Below are 19,293 nucleotides of genomic sequence, written 5' to 3'. Positions count from 1 at the left end.
GATTTAGAAATGAATGCCAGTGGCAGTGAACTGAAGACATCATTGAAGAATGATGTGTTGACTGAGAAGATATCCTAGAATGGAATTCAGAAAGAAAAACTATCACTTAAGGGTCTGGTCAAAGGCTATGAGAAAGAATGGAAGGGAGCAGGCAGGGAATTAGGAGCAAGCCAAGAAAAAGCAGCAACATGGACTCCAAAAAGGAGGAATTGCAGCAAGAAGTGTCATCAACATCATAGAACACTGTAAAAAGTTCAAGCGAGGTTAGAAATGGAAACTGTCAACTGACAGAGTGGTGCCCAGTTAGAAGACTGGCTTCAGTGATGAGATAGAGAACCAGTTTCTGTGGTCTTAGGATGCAAAAGCCGGACTAGTAACAGGCTGAGGAGGAACAGAGGCAAGATGAGGAAGTAAGACAAACAATACAAACAATAACTTTAAGCATTCTACCTGTAAAGAATATGAAAGATGTAATATTTGAGTAGTTGAAGGATGGATCTGAAGGAAGAAGTATAGAAGAGACTTGCTTTAGGACCCTTTCTCTGACAACTGTTTCTTTCACTTCAACGAAGAATATACTTCTGCTAAGTCCAGCCATCGTTCAAAGATGCTATACAAGCTATGTTTAAACACAGTATGGAGGCCACATAGAAAAAACACGTCTACTTTTGGGCCAGAATGATAACCTGGAAAACATCATAATCTTGAAGATCCAAGAGTTTTAGATTTATGTATATCCTGAAGTATGTTTAAGCTCCTGAAGCATTTATTTCTTTTAGTGCAGATGATTTATTACGACAGCCATCTACAACTTCCCTCAGTTTACATTCCTTTTAGATTTTCATCACCTTTTTGACAATAGGATACCATAGTACCTGATTATAAAATAATTTAATTTTAACACTTTTTATAACATTTGACAAGTTAATTATTTTTTCCATGATTCTCATGTTTGAACTTTGTTTGTTTTATTATTTGTGTACCTGTATGTGTATGTTTCAAAATTTTGAAACCAGATGCTTTCATTTTACAATGTGATGAATTCCAGGTTCTGGGAATAATAATTTGGATGTAATAATAATATAATTTAAAATATGTTTCACTGATTTATTACACCAATGTTGATGCTGTTAAGAGAGCTTAAATGAACTAAACTCAGTACAAACATAGTAGAAAAGGGAGATTTTAAGCAACAAACAACAAGAACAACAACAAAAATAGGTTGAAACTTAAGCATCTGGAAGTTTACTTAGAAATTAACAACTTCGGGAAAATTAATCAAAGTAAACAGCTAGATCAATTACATTTTCTTCTGGAAATGGTAACAGATGACATCCAAATTGCATATGATAAGCAAATTTAGTCTCAGACACTGAAAATTCGAGACACATACCAGACACCGGAAATTCTCCGCTAGGCAGCAGAACATTGATTCAGAAGGCCCAGCACTTTGATAGTGAATTACCTGTGGCGTTGCTGTATAGAGAGGCTGGATCTCATGGTCCTTGGACGTTTCCCTCCATAAATTTAGTAACAGTGGCGCACTTCAGTTCAACCACCTGTTTTTTTAGGGCTTGAAAAAGTCCGAATGCACTTTTTCAGTTAATGGGTATGTTCAAGCATTACTGCAAACAGCAAATAAATTTTCAAAAAGGAAATGTCTTAACTGTGCACTTGGTTGAATAAAAAGTTAATGGTAGAATCTAGGTAGCGTATATAGATGTGCACCATATAATTATTTCCATTATAGTATATGTCTATGTCCCCCGGCAGCTCAGGTGGTAAAGACTCTGCCTGCAATGCAGGAGACCTGGGTTCGATCCCTGGGTTGGGAAGATCTCCTGGAGAAGGGAATGGTGACCCACTCCAGTGTTCTTGCCTGGGGAATTCCACGGACTCGGGGAGCCTGCCAGTCTACAGGCTACAATCCATGGGGTCACAGAGCAGGACGCGGCCAAGTGACTATGACTGACACATACACATAGTAGATAGGCCTCAAAATTTTCAAGACAAAATGTTAGTTCAAGTAGGAGGTTTGACACAGGTTTAAACATGACAGTGACAATACGAAGGCAACCAATAGTAAAATAAAAATACACAGATGAAATCTTAAACTAGCACAGAACAAAAAGTATTCATCTTATAAGTGAAAAGACAAGGTAAATAAAGAAAACATAAAAAGACTAATAGATAATAAACATAAAAACATGGAGGAAATAAGACAACATATCACAATAGATGGCTGCACCTTTTACTAATGACAAATACCTACCTATGTGATACCTACAATAAATACCAGCAACACAAAGGGGAAGAAAAAGTTTTAAACAGTAAAGGAAGAAGCAAAGAAAGTAAAAAGAAATCTCTTCAATAATTCTACAAAAACAGAAATTATTTAAATATGCAGCCTTCCTTTGAATCCAAGCCAAGAGGGAATGGTTTGATTTTGCCTTTTTGGATGTTTCAATCACTTTCTTCCCTCCTTCCTTAAGTCAAGTTAGGAATCAAGCTGAGTAAGATACTAAGCAGCAACTTAAAAGGCTGAAGTTAAAAGTGTTGATTTGCACTCAAGTAGATTTCATGGGCTTTGGTGTATTTCTCTGTGGAGTTGGGGGTTTCCTTTCTCTATATCCCTTTCTCCAAAGTCCTGGCTCTGAGTCTCAAAGGGAACAACATGCTTGATTTTCATTTCTTAAAGGACTTCTGACTCTTTGGATTTAAGATGTTAAGAGCTTACATGATAACTTACAGCATAGTGATTTACCAAGTATTCAAGTCTCGTAGCAACCCAAAAGATTGGGATAAAATTATCAGACCCCAAAACTACCATGTGAAAGGTGGAAGACCCAAGCAACTCTTTTGCCTATATGATGATATGAGACAAGTTCATAAGAACTTTTGGTATCACAGAAACCCTCACCATCATCCTCAACCAAACAAGCACCTCACATGTCCCGCACTACTCCAGAGGTGGTGTGGGGTCAGGGGAGTCAACACCTCACCTTGTAAACAGAAAATAAGCGAGTATGAGCAGTGCGTGCCTGCTAAATATTTCACTCTAGAATAGGTTGCATGATAGATATAGATATAGATAGAATAGACTGTTACATGATAGAATATAGTTCAGATGCAAGGATTAACATAATACACATCTTCTCCTAAATTCTGACCATGTCCCAGGGAAGAGGAAACACAGCATCAACCCATTTTTATTAGATATGATAGGCTACTCTTTAAAAACAGACAATAGTCAAAACATTTCAGTAAGACATGATGACTTCTCAAGAGTTATCAGGAGTGAAGGAATATTCACATCCTACTAATTGTTTTCTGGGCCATAAACAAAACACAAAACGTTTATGGTGTATTTATCTTATGCCAAGCACTACGCTAGGTGATTTAGAAAGACTATTTTATTTGGTCTTCATGAGTAAGTCCTATTACTGTCTCTTTCCACAGAGGAAGAGACACAACCTCTGAGCATCTCAGGAGCTGACTTCTGTGTATGTGATCCTAGCAAGTACCAGAGCAAGGACTTGGGCTAGGTTCTACCTGACATCCAATCTGATGATTATTTCCCCACAAGCTCTACAGACTCCCTAAGAAAGTCAGATTAGGGCAGTCATATATTCAGATGAGGAAAACCATGTTATCTCACAGGAGGTTTGGCAGATATTAAACTCTTCCTATGTGAATCCTAAAAGAGTTAAATAATTTCTAGGGAAAAAAATACCTAAAACTATGGCATACTGCTTAAATTTGGGAATCTTGAAATTAACATTGAGAGTATGGTGGGTGCCATATCTACTTCATAGCAGTTTTTTAAAGTCTCTCTACATTATTATATGCAATAATAATACCCCATTATTAATCAGTTTTTTTTATATTATTTCTCTTATGTTAGGTTCCTCTCCTACCTGATGCCTTTTCCCCCATCAGTTACAATTTCCTGGACTCCCTAAAAATGGAGAGGTAGTAGATAGCACAATAGCAAATAACAGTGAGTGCCAGGACTTTTTTCTTCATTTTCTTTATGTTTTCTCTGATTCCCTTGATAATTTAAGAGAATAAAGAACACCTGCACTTATTTCAAAGTTACAGCAAACCAATCTTTGTAAAATAGCACATCAATTTTAATATTCGGGAAATAATTTCAGATATAAAAGGGTAAACACAAAATCTAACTGAACTTAAAAGTTCCTGGTCATAATTATGAAAATTAATACAGTACATATGGAAAATTCTAAAAAGTTCTAAGCACTTAATGCAGCAACTGCTTACCTGGCAAACACAGTCTATTCTTGAAGTAAAGAAGAAGATAGAAATGAAAAGTTTTGAGCAACCGAAAGGGTCCACTGTAAGTCACAAGCACACTTGCCTACAGAGGTGAGGCAGATGCTGGACCAGGGAGGACCGGTGGGGACCATGAGGGTGCTGTGTCTAAAGAGGGCAGTGGCCACCCAGCTCCAGTGGATTTCTGCCTCGTAGGAGTGTGGGGTCCAGGTCACAGCCTCTTCCAAGTTTCAACATAAGAAGGACTTCCAGACGTTCCGTGTGGAATTGCCTCATATTTAAAATATCGCAGGTACAGAAAAAAAAAAAATTGCCGCATCCAAACTGGAGCCAAGATAAACCAACAAGAGGTCCAACTCCCGGCTCCTTTCTACTATTGTAAAAATAAACAGAAACCTTAATTAAAACAGACCCAGAGGCCAGACTGACTTCTCATGCCCTACGAGGAGAGCAGAGTCCAACATGAAAGAGAAGGACTTTCCTTTCTTTCCTGGCAAGGGCTCAGCCAGTGAGAGACCGTCACAGTTCAGCCAATGAAAAGGCGCCCACTTTCTGTTTGCTGTGACTCTCCCAACATCTGTCTCCCCTCTACAAAAGGGTTCTCCCTCTCTGTGCTCCTTCTCCATTTTTGCTAGGGCATTGTTAGGGTCACTATCATGGTAGACCCTGAGCCACAATTCTTTGATGACCTTGAATAAACCCACTCGTGCTGGAGAAATAACTGGCAGTCTATTTTAGGTCAAGGTCACCCTACTTAAGCATTGAAGCTTAGGCAAAACATATAACTCACTCAAAATCAGACATTTAGAAAGAGACAGGCTTTAAAATAGAACCCAACATCCCTCACCCTCTCTCTATTTATGTCACAGCCCTCAAAGAGACAATGGATGAGGCTTTCTTGTTCGCTGTTCCTCTAGGACATAATGGCAAGCCAAGAACTGAGCCATAATCTGGGGAATAAACTGAAGAGAAGTAGTAAATGTAGACAATGCTTTGCACTGTAACCCTTCTCTATCCATCAGTCAGTCAGACTGATTAACTGACTTAGAAACAGCAAGTTCTACCCTCGAGCAGGCTGTTAGCATCAATAAAGGTGATTCTTCTTAGCCTGTTCACCATTAAGTGAATCAAGAACCATGCTTGGGAGAAGAATCATTACTGAAACATGACACAAGGCAAAAAAATAAAAATAAAAACTAAGTTTATTACTATTTATGTCATATAGAATTTTTCTTCTCAAAGTATTTTTCAAAATTATTTTATTTTTTTTTTCCATTTATTTTTATTAGTTGGAGGCTAATTACTTTACAATATTGTAGTGGGTTTTGTCATACACTGACATGAATCAGCCATGGATTTACATGTATTCCCCATCCTGATCCCCCCTCCCACCTCCCTCTCTACCCGATCCCTCTGGGTCTTCCCAGTGCACCAGGCCTGAGCACTTGTCTCATGCATCCAACCTGGGCTGGTGATCTGTTTCACCCTAGATAATATATATGTTTCGATGCTGTTCTCTCGAAACATCCCACCCTTGCCTTCTCCCACAGAGTCCAAAAGTCTTGCCTGCAATCTCGTCTCATTACAAGTCAATGAAAATTCACGGCTCTTTTGCTCCTTGTATTACTCAAAACACTCAGAGAGCTGCAGAATTAGATTAAGAACATCTCACACTCTGAGATTCTCCACAGGAGACTTGTCTGGTCCCTCACATATATATATATTTTATTAGTTGGAGGCTAATTACTTCACAATGAGTCTTTTGCTATCCCAGGCTTTGGTCTCATCCCAAGCAAACCCACAGACTGGCAGACTCAATATGTCATTTCTATTTCTCAACTATGTTAAAAAACAAATTCAAAATTAGTAAGAAAAATAAACTTTGGCCTCATATAACCCAAGAACATCTCTTTTAACTCTCTCCCTTGGAGAAATTCTGGTCTAAATAACAGCATTTTACAAACTTTGATGTTATCACAGCTTCCTGATTTCTGATAATGATGTTTCCTTCATTATCAAGTATAAAGTGTTACAGGGAAATGTGTCTCCTTTATTATATCTGTGCAAATATTAAGAGTAATACAAAATACATGTCTTAAATGTGTCAGACATTCTGGCCTGTCTATAGGCATTCTAGCTGTCTATGAGACAGCTACTATTGACTCCAAGGCACAGATGAAGAAACTGGGACAGAGGTAAGTTAAGTAAGTGGCCAAAGATTATCAAGCCAGTCGTGGCAAAGCTAGCGCTTTAATCCAGGAAATCTACCTTCAAAATCCAAATACTTACTTGACCACGCTCCCTCACTAAAAAGCATCAGCAAGAATATTCCTGGCTGTCTCATATCTGCCATGGTTAACAGACACACTACGAGGAAGCTGAGGGCCTGGAGGCCCTTGCAGTCTCTGGTCCCATACTAAAGGCTCTTCTCAGGACACTCTAACCCTAAGGGCATAAGATGTAGGGTCATCTTTAATCAGGGCTCTTGAGAACTCAGTATTATTCCTGAAGCCATTCCAAGTCTGTAGGGAAAACTTTTGAGAAGGAGATAAAGTCTATCTATACACTAAGGGGGGAGAATTATCTACTTAGCCTTAAGACTGCTTCATTTTCTCTCTAAACAGGAGACATATTGGGGAAGATCTGAAACAAGCAAGAGCAAGTGTGAGGTACCTTCTTATCCAACAGACTACCCAAAACGTGTTAAGTCGCTCAGTCGTGTCTGACGATTTGTGACCCAACGGACTGTAGCCTGCTAGGCTCCTCAGTCCATGGGATTTCTCAGGCAAGAATACTAGAGCAGGTAGACATGCCCTTCTCCAGGGGATCTTCCCGACCCAGGGATCAAACCTGGGTCTCTTGCATTGCAGGCTAACTCTTTACTGTCTGAGACACCAGGGAAGCCCAGCAGGCCACCCAAGACCTCCCTGCACACTGGCTGCCTGCAGGGCTGAGGAGGAGGAAGGGCAAAAAGGGAGACGCAGGTTCAAACCGGATTTAAGTCAATAACATTTAGCAAGTAGTCTGCAAGCTCTCATTGTATTCTTCCGTAATCCCAAAAGGCAGATGTTACTGTAATTGGACACATAAAGAAACTGAGGAGCAGAGTTTTTAAACCACTTAACTAAGAAGAGCCCTGCTAGGAAGTAAGACCCAGAAAGCAAAACCTCAGGCCTATGTGAACAAGTTTATGCTCTACAAGCAATGGAGGGGGAAAAAAAAAGACCCCCAGCCAGATACTCCTAGATTTCAATCATTCATGAAAAAGTATAAGCAATATTAAGTCTATGGATTTTTAAGATGTTTTCTCAGGATGCTGTTTATTTTGATATCCGCATTTACACTGTGCATATGACTCTGTGAAATGGTCCCCATTTATATTCAGAGAAAAGCAGAGAAAATAAATAGGCTGGCATTAAGTATGCTGGAACTAGAAATTACAGCATTCAAGGATATGAAGGCACTAGCCTTAGAATTTCTCGAGGAAATTTCTCAAGGAAATGCCCCTCACCCTCCAAGCTTCCAGATTTACAAATGACACCTCCCAGAATGCAAGGAATTAAATAAGAGCAGAAGCCAAACTTGGGCGTCACATCACAAGTGGCAAAACTCAACATGTCAGAGAGCGTCTACCCTAACTCAGCGCCCACCAAACAAGGTAAAAAGAGAAATGGTGGTTAAAAAGTCAATTGCCCAAGGTCAAAGAGCAAGCCTGCTGGACAAACACAAACGTTCAGGTCATCCTTGTTATTAGATCAGGATACTGTCCTCTACTTTCTGGTTATAGTGCAAGGCTTATAAGAAGAGTGCAGGACTCAGGACTCAGATGAACTAGGTTTTAAGTTCTGATGCTAATACTGATTTGTGACCTTGACCTATTTGTATACACCTTGGTTTCCTCATTAGCACAATGGGGCTAATAACAGTGCCCACCCAGTAGAGTTATGATGACAGAAAAGAGGTCAGAGTTAGCATGCACATCAGCATGGAGCCCAATCCAAGGTTGTGTTGAATAATTGTTATCAGCTTATTATGATGTCTCTGAAAATACATTATAAACCATAAAGTACCACTGGATGTTATTACAGCTTATTTTTTTCTAACAGGGAAATGTACCATTGTATATAAATCTTTTCTTCCTTATATATCATAATAGCACTTAGGGAGTTGCAAAAGAATCTATAAAATCATCTTGCTTCTCATCTTCTTTAATAGTCATAAATGTAAACTGCACACATAATCATTTTTAATATTCTTCCATACCACAGTCCAGACCCAGAGAGTAACTGCCTACTTTCACAACACTCCAGATCAGTCAAACAGCCCTCTCTGACAATTTATTCAAAACACAATTGAAAGATATGATCTAAGAAAAAACATCTGTGGTCTTTGTCTAGAGTTCCTGATATAGAGCACCTAAAATCTTTGGGATTTCTTAAGTGGTAGGCATGTCTTCGGTTATTTGTAAAAGTCCTCTTAGCTCATACGCTAATGAGATAACTCACAGCCAGGCCCCTAGGTAGCCTCAGATTTGGGGCTGGCAACAGAAACACCAAATAGGATTAATGAATGGGAAATTTTAACCCCACACCTCAATCTCTGGGGAAAGAACAGGGCTGGAGGCGAAGTTCAATCACGTGACCAGTGATTTCTCAACCATGTCTCTGTAATGAAACCTCAATGAAAACTTGGCAACACTGAGGCTCAGAGAACTTAGAGGATGATGAACATATTGATATGCCAGGTGGATGGTGTACCTGGAAAGGGCATGGAAACTCTGAACCTCCATACATCGTCCTCCGTGTCTCTTCAATTTGACTGTTCCTGACTTATAGTCTTTATAATAAAACTATAATCATAAATACAGCTCGTTCCTGGGTTCTGTCAGTTGTCGTAACAAAGGGGGTCATGGAAACTTTTGAATTTATAGCTGGCCGAGTAAAAGTGTAGGTGGCTTGGGGGGCATTGAGGCCTTAGGGCTACCATGTGAAATAGGGTCAGGCTTGCAGGCCTGAACCCTTAACCTGTAGGATCTGTGCTAACTCTGAGTAGTAGTGTCAGAATTGAATAGAGATGTTAGACCCCTGGTTGGTGTCAGAGAATTGTTGTTGGGATGATGCAAAAGGGAATGTCTTTGGTTTTGAGTCTTTCACATATTGATAACTGGACTGGGTACGAGCTTTAACTTTTCTATCTCCTCTTGTGATTTCTAGATTCATTCTCTAGAGTGGCAGGAGAGGCTGTCTGCCCCTGAGCTTCTCAGACTATGTTTGTGGTTATGGATATCCAAGGCAGTCACTGGATATGGTAAAACTAAACTGTAGGGTTGCCCAAAATGTTCACTCAGGTTTTTCCATAAGATGCTATGGAAAAGATGTTAAGATTCTGTTTCAGTCCAATAGAATTTTAGAAGCAATCTTGATTTATCTACTAGGAACTTTTCTTATTACAGTCATCCATGGCATTGAGAAAATCCTACCAGCTATATAATGACAAAGATGTGCTTGCTTCCAAGATATGTACAAGGATATGAGTCAGCCAGAGACCCAGGCAGTTCTCAATATGTATATCGAACCAGACCCCTGTGCTTTCAGCCTTGTTTCAACATGTTTGAAGTGAAATGACCTCATCGAGGTCACACAGCTAAGGTATCTGCATTTCCACATTAACACAATAAGAAGCCATAGTAATTTTGAAAATGTGTTCTAAGAGCCACCTGTGTTAGACTCAACTGGTATGCTTGCAATGTCAGGTTACATTGCTCAGAAACTGATGAATCAGATCTGAATCTGTGACCCTGGAATCTACATTATTAACAAGCACTCCAGGCAATTCTGATACCCAGTAAAAACTGCCAACTTCAATGCATAACTCCTTTTATTCCATGATCTCAATCTATTACCCTAGTTCTATCATAACATTTTTCTAAGTGAGAAGTAGGCAATTATTTGAGTAAGAGCACTAACCATGCAGGCACTGCATATTCCTGTATTAAGTATTACTGAGTGGTAAGGCTAGTTAGAGAAAATCACCTCTTCTGCAACGTGTCAAACTAGGTAATTCTCTCTAATGATACTCCCAAATTCCCTGTACAACTTAACAACTTAATCTTTGTAGTAGCTCCTTTTGTGTGAGTTTTTCAGATAATGGTATTATCCTTCCAGTTAATTGGTCTATACACCAAACCAGTTGCAATTTTTGTGACTGATGCGGTAATTTCAGGCAATGAGCAAATACATTTAACATAGTTAATGCTATGATGTATTACTTTTTAAACATTATAGAAGTACTCCTCAGAGTAAAACTGGATTTAATTCATTCTGATGTAGTTAAAAATGCGTGCTTCTGAACCTAAACATTAGCACTGACTGATAAAATATATCTCCTTCAAAGGACACACACTGTTGCAAAGTTTCAGATTCCTGCTTCACCTTTTTTCTCTCCTTCCCTCCCACTCCTCCCTTTTTTCCCTCCCTTTAATGCCATATTTGGATTATTATCTGAGATGCTTGGCAGAGGTCACCAGTTTCCTTATTTTTAAGGTAATCAGCCCTTACACAGATATCTTTACATTTAAATATCTATACTTTTCAAAGCTTCTCAAACTGGCATGTTGGGAAAACACAGGATGACTTAGATCATCTACTGAATCTCCATTTCTGCCTCCTTCATTTTAGGGGCCCTTAAACTGATGCCACAATGCACAGGTTGAAGTCATTTGCTATAAGTAAGGTAATTTAGGGTCACTTCAATGAGGCTAGGAAAATCTCAGGTTCACCAAAAATGTTAAAATGGGTAGCTTAAAATCAAGACTGTCTTGGATGGTGAAGGTCTCTAATTTTTATTATTACAAAAACATTCCAAGGGAACCTAAGAATCCTCAAGTTTTGATTCATCTTTACATACATGAATATCTTCCCATATGCTAACTGCACAAAACGGACTCTCTGAACATGGATCCTAACCACTTGGGAAAGAATGAGTAGGATAGAAGCATGCACAACTTTAACAACACGGGCAAAGCTACAGACCATCTTCACCCTCCAGGATAAAAAGGGCGTACACACACTGGGCTGGGAATGTTCCCACAGAGGTCTTCAGTCACAGCTACTAACACCGTGGGCCATCAACAGTGCTGGTCTGTGAGTTATTTGTTCCTACTCTACAGCAAGCACTAAAATTGAGAATAAAGCATTATGAAACTTCATAGAGAAATGACAGAACAACTTTATGCTTACTGGATCTAATAATATAAAAAGGGAGCTTGTACCATCAGGGAACAAGAAAAGTCTCAAACAACCTAATCTTATACTTAAAGGAACTATAAAAAAGACAAACAAACCCCAAAATGTTAGTGGAAGGGAAGAAATCATAAAGATCAGAGCAGAAATGAATAAGAGAGACTAAAAAAAAAAAAAGATAAAGGAAACTAAGAGGTAGTTTTTTAAAAGACAAACAAAACTGATAAACCTTTAACCACACTCATCAAGAAAAAAGGAGAGCTCAAATCAATCAAATTAGAAATGAAGAAATTACAACCAACACCACAGAAATATAAAAGCTTATAAGAGACTACTATGGACAACGATATGCCAATAAAATGGACAACCCAGAAGAAATGGACAGATTCTCAAAAAATTCAGTAAAGTTGCAGGATACAAAACTAACACACAGAAACTTTGCACTTTTATACACTAATAACAAATTACCAGAAAGAGAAATTCCCATTTACTACTGCATCAAAAAGAATAAAATACCTAGGAATAAACCAACCTACAGAGATAAAAGACATGTACTCAGAAAACGATGAGAAACTGATGAAGGAGGCTGAAGATGAAACAAAAAGAGATAAAGATATACTGTGTTCTAGGATTCAAAGAATTTATACTGCTAAAATGAGTGCTATCCAAGTCAATCTACAGATTCAATGCAATCCCTACCAAAATATCAAGGGCATTCTTCACAGCACTAAAACAAATGATTTTAAAATGTGTATGGAACCACAAAAGACCACAAATAGCCCAAACAACCTTGAGAAAGAAGAACAGAGCTGGAGAAATCAAGCTCCTTAACTTCAGACTATATGGCAATGCTTCAGTAATCAAAGGGTTTCCCAGATGGCTCAGGGGTAAGGAATCCACCTACCAATGCAGATATGGGTTCCATCCTTGGTCTGGGAAGATCCCTCAGGAAGAAATGGCAACCCACCCCAGTATTCTTGCCTGGAGAACCCCATGGACAGAGGAGCCAGGCAGGGTATTGTCCATGGGATTGCAAAAAGTCAGACACAACTTAGCAACTGAACAACAACAGTAATCAAAACATTGAGATACTGGTACAAAAACAGACACACAGATCAGTGGAAAAGAATAGAGAACCCAGAAATATATCCACATACTTACAGTCAATTAATCTATGAACAAAAAGGCAAGAATATAAAATTGCAAACAAAAAAAAAAGCAGTCTCTTTAGTAAGTAGTGCTGGGAAAACCGTTCAGTGACATGTAAAAGAATAAAATTAGAACATTTTCTCACACCATATACAGAAAAAACTCAAAATGAATTAAAGACCTAAATGTAAAACCAGAAAACACAAAACTCCTAGAAGAAAACATAGGCAAAACACTCTTTGATATAAATCACTATAGTACGTTTTGTCTACTAAAGCAAAGGAAACAAATGTAAAAATAAACAAAAGTAAACTGATTAGACTTAAAAGCTTTTGCACAGCAAATGAAACCATCATCAAAAGAAAAAGATAACCTGCTGAATGGGAGAAAATAAACGCTAATAATATGACCAATATAAGGAGTTAATATCCAAAATATATAGAACTCAATGTTTCTTAAAAAAAATCCAATTAAAAAATGTGCAGGAATGAGTCAAGTGCTCGGGCCTGTTGGGCTGGGAAGATCCAGAGGAATCGGGTGGAGAGGGAGGTGGGATGGGAGACCGGGATGGGGAATTCGTGTAACTCTATGGCTGATTCACATCAATGTATGACAAAATCCACTGAAAAATAAAAAAAAATAAAAAATAAATAAAATTTTTAAAAAAATGTGCAGGAGAACTGAACAGACATTTTTTTGTTGTTGTTTTCCATAGAAAATATAGTCAATAGGAACATGAAAAGTTGTTCAACATCAGAGATATGCAAATTAAAACTACAATGAGATATCATCTCATACCTGTCAGAATAGCTATCATCTAAAAGACCACAAATAGCAAGTGCTGATGAGAATGTGCAGAAAAGGAAACTCTCATATACTGCTGGTGGAAATGTACAATAAATTGGTGCAGCTACTGTGGAAAGCAGTATGCAGGTTTCTCAAAAATCTAAAAATAGAAATACCTACCATATGTTCCAGCAATTCCTGGGTATATATCCCCCCAAACAAAAACACTAATTCAAAAAGATACACGTACTCCTAACTCAACCTGGGACTCTATAACCAACTAGAGAGGTGGGATGCAGGTTCAACAGGGAGGGGACATACACATATCTATGGCTGACTCACACTGATGTATGGAAGAAAGCAACACAATATTTAAAGCAAGTACCTTTAAATTAAAAATTAATAAAATTTTAAAAGATACATGTACCCCAATGCTCATCACAGCATTATTTACAATTGCTAAGATACAGAAGCCCTAGTGTTCATCAACGAATGAACAGATAAAGAAGATGCATTATGCGCAGAAGTGTCAGCTGCTCAGTCGTATGCAACTTTGGAACCCCATGGACTGTAGCCCATCAGGCTCTTCTATCCATGGGATTTTCCAGGCAAGAATATTGGACTGGGTTGCCATTTCCTTCTTTAGAGGATCTTCCCAACCCAGGGATCAAATAAATCCATGTCTCATGCTTAGCAGGTAGATTCTTTACCACTGAGTCACCTGGGAAGCCCCTATTTACTTAGCCATCAGAAAAGAATAAAATTTTGCCATTTGCAACAACATGGATGGACTTGGAGGGTATTATGCTATTAATAGGACTGACTTTATTTTTCTGGGCTCCAAAATCACTGCAGATGGTGACTGCAGCCATGAAATTAAAAGACGCTTACTCCTTGGAAGGAAAGTTATGACTAACCTAGACAGCATATTAAAAAGCAGAGACATTACTTTGTCAAAAAAGGTCTGTCTAGTTAAGGTTATGGTTTTTCCAGTAGTCATTTATGGATGTGAGAGTTGGACTATAAAGAAAGCTGAGTGCTGAAGAATTGATGCTTTGAACTGTGGTGTTGGAGAAGACTCTTGAGAGTCCCTTGGGCTGCAAGGAGATCCAACCAGTCCATCCTAAAGGAGATCAGTCCGGGTGTCCATTGGAAGGACTGATGCTGAAGCTGAAACTTCAATACTTTGGCCACCTCATGCGAAGAGTTGACTCATTGGAAAGGACCCTGATGCTGGGAGGGACAGGGGGCAGGAGGAGGAGGAGACCACAGAGGATGAGGTGGCTGGATGGCATCACTGACTTGATGGACATGAGTTTGGGTGGACTCCGGGAGTTGGTGATGGACAGGGAGGCCTGGCGTGCTGCGATTCATGGGGTTGCAAAGAGTTGGACACCAGTGAGTGACTGAACTGAACTGAAGTGAGGGCATTATTCATGTTAACTGAAATACATCAGGTAGAGAAAGGCAAATACTGCATGATACTATTTATACATGGAATCTTAAAAAATAAAACAAACCAGTGAATGTAACAAAAAGGAAACCAAATCACTGATACAGAGAACAACTAGTGGTTACCAGTGTGTAGAGGGAGGGGGAAGAGCATGACAGGGGTAGGGAATTAAGAGGTGTGAACTGCTAGGTATAAAACAAATAAGCTACAAGGATATTTTGTGGAACACAGGGAATACTGCCAACATATTATAATAACTATGAATAGAGTATAACCTTTAAAAACTGTGAAGCTCTATGTTGTACATCAGTAAATTCTATAATATTTTACATCAACCATATCTCGAATTTAAAAAGGGAACTCATATTTTGTATGTTTTTAATTTCATTAATTTTTATTATAAACAAAAATTACAATAGGTTTTAGTTAGTATCACCTGCAATGGCTTAGAAATTTTAAGAACAACACTGGTCCTTCATCACAGATCATTTGAGAAGCATTACTCTGCATGGTAGCTTGCACTTACTTCTCATGAGAAATCCCAGAAATGATAGAATTCCTAAGACATAACGAGCCCATCTGTACAAATTCTAAAAGCTTATGCATTCCATATACAGGATATGGGCATGCCACACCCCATATAAGAGATGCAGGTGCAGAGAAATGGCAGGCTACCTCATGCTATGTGTGCCAAAATTTAGTCAAGAGCCATAACTCAGGATCTCCAGGATGAAAGAAGTGATCAAAAAGCAGGAAACGCAGGGCAGAGGTGGCTGAGGCTAATGTTATAGAGTCCAGATGTGAGCAGCAAGTCCCTAAGCTCAGCAAGAGCTAGGAACCATGACCTGGGTGGATGAATTAGGCCCTCTGATGAAATATATGGAAGTGCACTCAAAGGGAGAAGCCTCCTGGCTTGTAACACCTGCACCCAGAGGCCACATGTGGTGAGTGCTACGTAGGACAGCAAATGTGGGTTACAAAGACAGTGGGTGATCCTGTGAGCACATTAACATCCCCTGCTCACAGCTTCTCTAAAGGGAAATGAATCCAGTATAGAAGCTGGGAATCTCAAGTGTCAGAGCTCTTGATAAAAGACGTAAATAAGCATCTAGTCCAGGACCCTCAGGGACTCTTGAAATGAGTCCATGGCCTCTTCCCAAACCCCCCTACTCATGGGGGAGGGGGCTCTCCGAATTCATGGGGAGGGGCGTGGGCTAGTCCCTCCAGCAGCTTGTCCACAATGAAGCAAGTGTTCACATGCTAAGAGGGAACATTCATAGCCCACTCCAGGAACCTTTGCAAATCTGTCAAAAGGCAGCTTTCTCAGTGATGAACACTACTATATCCTTCAGGCATTGCACAAAAATAATGTTTAGGATGACTCTCGATTGTACTATTCTAGGTATAAGGTGCAACTAGTCAAACAAGCCATGTACTAAGAAATAGGAGAATAAGTTTTCATGCTGCCCCAATCCTCCATCAACCCTCACCCCTCACACACACACACACACACACACACCCCTCCCAGCACCAGCTCCTGGCATGACCCAAGGTTCAAGGTTAAGGATGACTTCCCCACTCTGGGTCTGCAGAACTCACCCAAGGTGTACAGAAACCTGTAAGAATCCTCAGAGGACAGCTCAGGACTTCCAACCTAGACCCCACACACTTTCCATGTCTCTGATCTATTTTAAAAGTAAACAAATTCTGCACTTACTGATTCCAACTGAAGGCGGGGAAATGTCTTTAATTATTTACACCCAGCAAACACATTCCATCTTAGATCCTGTGAGAAACCCAACAAAATGTCAGCTTCGAATCTTTTTTTTTTTTTTCTTAACTGATCAGAACCTGGTATTGCAATAGAAGGATGTGCCTGTATAAATAGGCAAAATGGTTAATAATAATTAAATATCCACAAAAACAAAGGATGGGAGAAGAAAAAACAATGCATCTAACCAAGTTTCTGACTGAGAACTGGGACTTTTCAAAGCTGTTTTAAGTTCAAGGATTGATCAAGAAGGTGCATGTCTGGTTGACAGGAAAAGGGAAATCATTGGTGCTACCACAATGGGTCCAATGGCCCAAAAAAGTCAAGTCCTTGTCACATCTCCAGAGCCATGAATCTCTGAGACCTGCTGCTGGATGGGAACTGTGTCAGTGTCAGGGGTAACGGCCTCTAATGCTTGAGGATTCTTATTTTCTTCCTGACTCTTTCCTTCTCCAAGGAAAATTCAGTCTTTGCCTTCTAGGCCTGACCCATCTGTCTGTCTTTGCCATGGAATTTTGTTCACCAAGACCATTTGTAACTTTAAAGACTAGACTGATGTCTGTGATAGAAAAAATCATAAAGGCCTGAAGATCTAGGGAGACTGACATCGGAAATGGAAAGAACCACCAGGTTGGAAGAGGGAAGAGAAAAGACTCTGAGAGGAGTGGCAGGAGAAAAGTCCATGCAGCCTTCAAGTCCAGAGACCTGGGGACATGCAGTGATGTGGGGGAGGGGGAGTTTCTGGCATGAGAGGTAGCCAGAGAAATGTAGACAGTGATTATGAAGTTCTATTGTGACTATGGACCAACGCTTGGGAATCCGCTTTGGTCATTACCCAACAGTTGGTAACAAGGGGAGGCACAGGAAACAGTGGCATTTTGCATCACTGACACCCCAAGGCACTCTTAACAAGCTTGCAAGGAATTATTTAGCTCTCTGGAAGACTGTCCTTGTGTTGGACAGAACTGTTTACTATCTGATTGGAGCTCAAGACACTGTAAAGTTATGTGTTAACTTGTTAATTTATGCCCAGTACAAAAGATATCCCCATACATTAAGGTTTTTTATTATTCTATATACATTAATCAGCTTTTGTTTCAAACCTGGCAAACTCATGCTAATATTTCTAAGTTCATATAGATGCCCAATTTCTCAACTGTTCTTATCATCAGTTTGAACATCTCATCTATGTCCTTAGGAACGAGTTAAGTAAAACTGTCACATGTTCACGTTATATGTGTATCAAGGTCACATGTTTAACCTGTGAAAATGAGACTATGACAAGAGTTAAAGGTATAAAACTCCTGCTGCTGCAATCATTACCATTTGCTTTTGTATTAAAGCCTCATTTTTTTTTTCATTATTTTTTCAACTGTTAAACTCTTTCTTTTAACAACAACAAAAAGCCATCTGAGTTGCTGGGGGGTTTTAGGTCTTTCACATTTTTCCCAGAGTGGAAGCTCCACTTGGGGATATCCTGAGGCCTGTGGGGAGAGGGGTGGGGAGGGCAGTGTAACTTTTAGGCAGGACTCCTTGGAGTCTCCCCATTTCTGGATGTTCTCTTGGTTCCAAAGGCTTTTGCATAGCCCGCTTGCCTAAGGTGGCAAGAATATGCTAATACTTTCTCAGTTTCCCATCTTCTTCAACAAAGAAGAAAATAAAATCACCACTGATGATTAAGCTGAGCCTCCTGAGACCAACTAAAAGAGGTAGAACTGCTTTCTAACTAGAGAAGAAAGTCATTGGACCACAGTGAGGTCCAGCAGAGAAAGTCCTAGTGAACAAACAGAAAAACTAAGCATCCCAGGGCTCTCAACCCTGCCAATAAGTAAACCCCTCGGCAATTTGCAAATTGCATTTTCACCTTTGGGAGGGGGGAGAAAAGCAGAGAAACATTTGCATTGCTGTCACTGAAAGGAATTGTATTTCAACTCCAGTATCAGCATAAACATATGTGGGTCTGTACTCATTTTCCAGTCATTGGAAGTGTTTATATCTGTTGAATATGTATTATTAAATTAATGCTGATTGGAGTTAGGAGGCAATTTTAGATTGAAATGTGTTTCATTGTGCTGTAGGTAAAGCTGAGTGTGGGAAGCAAATTATCTGGCAAATTGAACTTGCTGCACTCCAAATACCCATTCCCGGGGAATACTTGATTTCCTGATTATCTGCTTGGCTTCCTTCCCCAAGCTGACAGGCTCCTTCCAGAGCTGCCTTCTGAATGTGGGGAGAAATCAGCATGTGGATGGAAGGGACACGAGGGATATGCTCTAGGTCCTGACGAAGGGCCCAGGTCTCCCAGTGGTCCTTTAATTAAAAAATACTTCATGGATTGGGGGGTCAGCCACTTGTGGGTTCCGTGTGAGTTTACATAAAGCCAGAGTTGATTTTTTAACTAAATTAAGTCAAGACAAGAACTACATTCAGTGAAGAAGGCATATGGACTCCAATCAACTTAATAGGGAAAAAAGCAAGAGTGAGTCAGGCAAAGGGGGGTTGGGTGGGTCTGAGCGGAAATGATCACGGTTCTCACACAGCGTCATCAGGGAGAAACTGGTACACATTGCCCTATAGGACAGATGGCTATAAATGGCTGG

This window comes from Muntiacus reevesi, chromosome 4 (assembly GCF_963930625.1).
Source record: "Muntiacus reevesi chromosome 4, mMunRee1.1, whole genome shotgun sequence".
NCBI lineage: Eukaryota > Metazoa > Chordata > Mammalia > Artiodactyla > Cervidae > Muntiacus > Muntiacus reevesi.
Note: the sequence above shows the minus strand (reverse complement) of the source record.